Source organism: Bactrocera dorsalis, chromosome 3 (assembly GCF_023373825.1).
Source record: "Bactrocera dorsalis isolate Fly_Bdor chromosome 3, ASM2337382v1, whole genome shotgun sequence".
Classification (NCBI taxonomy): Eukaryota; Metazoa; Arthropoda; class Insecta; order Diptera; family Tephritidae; genus Bactrocera; species Bactrocera dorsalis.
Window position 1 is genome coordinate 84,444,355 of NC_064305.1, and position 6,622 is coordinate 84,450,976.

A 6,622-nucleotide genomic window follows, 5' to 3' on the forward strand; every position below is an offset into this window, starting at 1 on the left:
TCAAAGCCTTGTAGCGCGCTCTCTTACTCGAGCGGGCGTTTCTCTCTATTACTTGCGCCGGAGAAACATTACTGGACAGAGAGCAAGAATGCCCCTTACTTACCTATGCATAAGTGAATTACTTCGAAAAGGATATTTCTTGTGTCACTTTGACATTTCAGTTGACAAGCTTTGACATTCCTTTCACCTTAACAAAGTGAAATGAAAATGTAAACGAAAATATTTAAGATATTTCTATTTAATTTTTACAAAATAATTTATTTTCAAATAAAAATATAAAAAACGAATAATTATGGTATAGCATTTCATCTAAATCAAAAAAAGGAAATGGTTGCCATATATTCTAAAAGAAAATAATGTTTTTCAATATTTGTACAAATAAGTTCAAGCATATATAATTCATATTATAATTTCATAAATAATTTCAAATTCATTAGAAGAGGAATTAATGAAAAAATAGATTCTCGCATAAATTATATGATTTTATTTATATTTTCTAATTTCACATCATACAATAGTTCAGAAAACATCTTTGATTTATGCAATAAACTTAATGGTAGCATAAAAACTTGCATACGGTCTTAAATACTGAATTCGTATGTATGTATATGTGTATGCACGTTCAAACAAATATCGTTTCTAAATGAACTCAACATGGTTGGTGAAAAGCTTTTAAAAAGCTTTTTTGTCGCTAACTTTAAAAATACTTACTTTGAATATCTTACTTCTTCTTGAACTTTCAGTTTTAATCAGACTTAATCAAATCAATAAAGTTAAATAAAACTAAAAAAAAGAAAAATTGTTATCTTCAGCTGCTCGTTAGCTATGACACTCTTCACAGTCACCTATTTTATCATAAACGGGTGTACAAAGATATTTATTCTGATTTTCAGCGGCCAGTTTGAATGTAGCTATATGCTACAGTTTCTTGATATCGGCGGCTCGGACAAATGAGGAACTTCTAGATAAAAAAGTGACGTATGCGAAATTTCAAATCAATATTTCAAAAACCGTGGGAATAGTTCTCGTGTTTCCAACGGACAGATGGACATGGCAGCATTGACTCAGCTCGTCACGCTGATCATTTATAAACCTACGTATTAACTTTATAGAGCCTTCGACGTTTCCTTTTGGGTGTTACAAACATCGTGCCAAACTTAGTAAGCCTTTTTCTGGATATAATGATAAACTTTAATTTTATTTATTTAATGTTTATTTTGATAGGACCCCCTCTCAAAAGTGTTTTCTACCGAAATTATCGATAAGCTTACTAAATTTTATGCAATAAAACGAGGTAGAGTCGAACGCTCTTCGAGATCAGTGCTTAAATACATCGACAATCACTCATACTACTGTAAAAAATAAAAAAAAATTAGAACTTCAAAAATTAAACTTCGCTCCAAAAACCCATTCGTCGATTTTTTTTTTCTAGATTGGTATGGCTATCCATATGTCACATCAAAATAATCATTAGTTTTTAGTATACGCTTGTCGTTTTGAAGAACATAAAGTGCAGTCGCCGATTTTTTCGTTGAGTGAAATTTTGCAATAAAGAAGTTCCATTAAATTTTGTGTGCGGAATCAAATGTATGATGACGAAACGTTCAGAATTTTTGAAAAAGCTTTCCGTGATAATTGTTTGTCACGAGCAATTGTTTTTGATTGGCATAAATTATTAAAAGAGGATCGAGAACGCGTTGACGATAATCCATCAGTCTGATGATCAACACGTCAATAAATAGGGAAATTTGTGTTTGAGAATCGACTCTTAACAGTCCGAGATCATACTGGCATCGTTGTAACATCGGAAGGATCAGGGAAAACCATTTTGAAAGATAATTTGGGCCTGTTTACAAAATTATTCAATTTTTTCGAAAAAAAAAACAGCGTTGCGGTTACGTCTGTGAAACAATGCCTTCCGACCACCAAGATGTCATGAAACATAATAATTATTACTGGCAACGAGTCTTAGATATATGCTTACGACCCGGAGACAGACAATCAATGTGTCGAAGAAACCACGTCAAAGCAGGTCAAAATCAAGGTTACATATTTTGACAGTTTTCTTCAATTATCGAGATGTGATGCACTCCGAATTCCTTTCGACCGGCCAAACTGTGAAAAAGGAATACTTTTTCACGTCGTTTTCGTGAGACAAATCGTAAAAAGAAGCCAAAATTATGGGCCGACAAGTATGGGTTTTTGCACCATGATAATGCACCGTCGCATACTGCATTTTTTCTTTCTGAGTTTTTCGCCAAATTTTCAACCAATATCGTATCGCAATCACTCTTTTCGCCTGATTTAGAGATTTCTGGCTATTCAGCAAACTCAAACGACTGCTCCGGTGAAACCATTTTGAGTCAATTGAACACTTTACGAGGTATGACAATTAAGTAATGAGACTGATTCCATAAAAACCGTATATTTGAAAATTATTCTACAACTTTGCCATCCCCTTCAAAGTAGTCCCCTTGGGCAGCTATACAGCGATTCCAGCGCGTTTTCCATGCTTCGTAACATTTCTGGAACGCTTCGACTGGGATGTCCGCGAGTACCCTCGTCACAGCCGCCTGGATGTCCTTAATCGACTCAAAATAGGTTCCTTTTAGGAAACAAAAAAAGTAACAGGGTGACATGTCGGGTGAATGAAGCGGTTGTTGCAACACGGCGATCCCTTTAGAGGCCAAATACTGGGACACGCTGAGGGCGGTGTGGCACGACGCGTTGTCGTGATGAAGGATCCAGTTACAAGTGATGTCTAGGCGCACCCTGTTGACTCGTTTTCGCAATCTTTCGAGTACTTGGCAATAGTAGACTTGATTCACAGTTTTCCCCGGTGGAACGAATTCTTTCCACGATTCCACGGCTATTAAAAATGGCAATAATCATCGTTTTCACCTTCGACTTGCTCATGCGAGCTTTTTTCGAGCGGAGGGCGCGCGGAGACAACCATTATGAGCCTGGGCACGACTAAGAGCACTATCACCATACACTCTTACAATTTTAGCGTACGTTTCCGAAGCTGTTTCGCCCAATCTGGAGCAAAATTTTATCGCGACGCGTTGTCTCTTGATTTCGTTTCCCATTTTCGTGACGAGCACTACAAACACACGTCGACTTAACTTGACGAAGCAGGCGAACTAAACAAGCTAGAGCGATGGTACATACATATTTCATTGGAGAGGGGAGGGATGCCGAAAAAAGAGAAAGGGAATTTCAAGGTCACAGGTTTATAACAAGCGCGGCAATAAAATCAGTCTCATTATTTAATTGTCAAACCTCGTTGATGCATACTTTTTTACCCAAATGTAAACTTAGTAAATTTGAAACCAGTAAATTCACTGACCTTTTCCAATTTTTATAATAGAGAGGAGCTCTGAAAATCCGATTTAATGAAGTTAGGTGCATTTGAGAGAGATTGAATGTATTTTTTTAACGTTACAAATTTTCATTAGGTAACGATTCAAATATAGGGATCGGTTTTTTTCTGGACGCACCTTGTATTCTCTCTATATACATAGTTCGAATCTAAGGAGCTTACGAACCAATGGGAAGTTAAAAGACATTTCCAAAATGAACACCAAAAAAACGGCTCATTTTTTAATTTGCTGTTTTTGATAGTATTTTCTAATGGGCAATGAAACTAATAGCATAATCGAGTAATTAGTAATTACCGTTTAATTCTATTACCGTGTTAACTTAAAAATTTTATAAGCAAGCTTGAGCTCTGTTATTTTTTAATAAAACTCAAATAATATGCAGTTTTTGTAAAGTACACTAAAACACAGATATCTAGAGTCAGCTCATTTTCAGTGAATCTATCATGACTCAATCATTAGTAAACAGCATCATTATTTACTTCGGTTAATACCGCATAATTACATTTAATTCAGATGTAAACAGTGACTTTTTTGGTTAAGAAAAAAATTAACAACGCAATAAAGCTTTCCAGAATTAACACAGCATGTTAGTAATATACCAAGTAAGACCACAAGAGAGGATAACAAAACATAAAATATGCATCATTCACTTACGAGTACAAGCACAATTACATACTTAAGTAGAGTAATCAAGCTTTGTAATTAAGAAGCAATGAGTAATTATTGAATCTAAAGATAGTTTGTTGAAATGCTCATGCTGCTCAGAGTGAGTCCGATGATCAACTATGACGTATATATACTCTCCTCAACAATAATGATAGCAACAAAAAAGAGATGATGTCAAATGCTTGTTCTGGAATTATTACGTGGACTCTAGAAATGTGTCATCGCTTAAGCGATTTCGTAGTATTTTTATAAAATACATACAAAAATAGCGAAATGATTCGAATACCTTGAATTTTTATAGAAGTTAGTGAATTGTTGACGCACTATTAGTGTAGGTGTAGCAAAAACAAACAAAAAACAAAATACTATATTATATTTTCAAACTAAGAATTATATAAGGTGAGTTTATTCTTAAATAGCACGTATTATGTAGACAAATATTGCATAAACAATTACTCATTCGAAGCTAGAAATATTTACCTTCCGTTTTCTAAAAGTGTTTTTATGGACAGCCAAGTTTGGCAAATGTTATTATGAATTTGCACTTAGGTTTTGTCCCCTACACAACCTGGATAAAAATCGCGTAAAATACAAAAAAGTATTTGTAGCCCCGTACTACCTCGCTAGTGTGAGTTACGACTTTGTTGCACTGGCCAGTTTTGTAGAGTGAACGATTCTGAGAAATATGGGTCTAAAGGCAAAGCGATGCCATAAAATACTTCTGATCTGTAGGAATTTAAAGATAAAAAATCACGATTGTAGTGTATTTTTACATGCCTTGGTCCAGTTCTTAATGTTAATATCAAGGGCTAAAATTTTCAGGGAATTTTTTTTTATTTCAATAAAAAACACCCAAATATATGTCTTTTTCATAAAAGATCACGTTTCATTTCTGAATGATGTCAATAAACATGCATAAAAAATTTACTGAGATCACGTAAATATTTTTTGGTACAGTCGTGTGCAATAAATCAAGACGACAAGCCAATATTTTAAAGATATTTCGTTTATTAAATTTTTTGAGTTATTTTTATAGTTTAGTTTTAACAAGTAAAAAAAATCAAAGAAAAAAATTTAGCTGACTAGATTGTAATATTCTTGTCGTAAGTTAAGAAAGTAAAGCATGAGCATCACTTTGAAAGACTTTGATATTGCATTTTTTGTTTCGGCTCATTTTGGGAGCGCCATTCGTTAGATTTCGTCGTCATATTTATAAGCCCGAGTCGAGCATATCCAAACCTTTAACCAAAATGTTTTGTGACGATGCATAGAAGATGTTGAGATCAACACAATCATTTTCAAGCATTGTTCTTTCAAATTTTTTGATGTTTTCACTATTAACAGAGATGGATTGACGACTCGCAAGAGTTAAGTTTTCGATGTTCGTGTTAATGAAGGCCCCCCACTTTTTGCAATAGCTTTTTTTGACAGATCGTCGTGTCGTGTCAATCTGTCATGTTATTTTTGTTCAGTACTGTTTGTCATTTCATCATGGAAGGGTTACGCCGAAATAACGTCTACAAATCGTTCACCTTTATTACGAAAATTCATGTAATTCACAACACTATCACCCATGTTGAAATCCGCATTCATTATTGGATAAAATTCGACCGAATAGACCACGTCCAGCACGTCATGAAGAAAATGTATCAGCCGTAGCTGAGAGTGTACACGAAGACCTTACAGAGAGTTTCGGCGCAGCAATTCGGACTGACGTATTTTACGTCGAGATCTTAAATTGAAAGCGTACAAAATACAGCTTGTTCAAGAACTAAAGCCACCCGAACTTTCCAGCAACATCGCTTCGTTCTATGGGCTATTGGAAAAAAAGATCCGAAGTTTTTTCAGTGAGGCCCATTTTAGGCTGAATAGATATGAAAACTAGCAAATTTCCACATTTAGGACGTAGAGTAACCTGAAAAGATTCAAAAGCTGCCATTTTATTCAGAACAAACAACGGTTTGGTGTGATTTGTGAGCCGTTCAAATCATCGTACCATGAATGGCGACCATTTTAACCGACTACTTGATGCCTGAAATTGAAGCTCGTGATCTCGGCGTCATAGGGTTTCAACAAGACGGATAATTTCACGTTTTGGAACGATTGGATACCACTATCATGTGATATCACATCAGTAGACTTTTCCCTGTGAAGATATCTAAAATCTAAAGTCTATACGGGAGTCACGCTTCTATTTTCTATTCAGGTCTCGGAGCAAAACATCTCGCGTGTTCTTCGCCAGTTACCAGTCGAAATGATCGAACGAGTCATCGAAAATTGGACTTTTAGGCATAGCCGCAGCCGACATTTGAAAGAGATAATTTTCAAAAAATTCATGACATAGAATGTTCTTTCGAATGATAACAAACATTCGCCATTAAATTTGAAGTTTGTGTATTTTCTTTACAAAAAATAGGGAACATCGAAATAGATTAACATTTACTTAACAATTTAAAGTTTTAAATAATAATAAGTTTTAGAAATTAATACAAATCCAGCAAAAATACTTGTGTATCCCATTTTTTACACACAACTGTACTTACCTAAACGTAATCGCTTTCAAAGAAAACCCG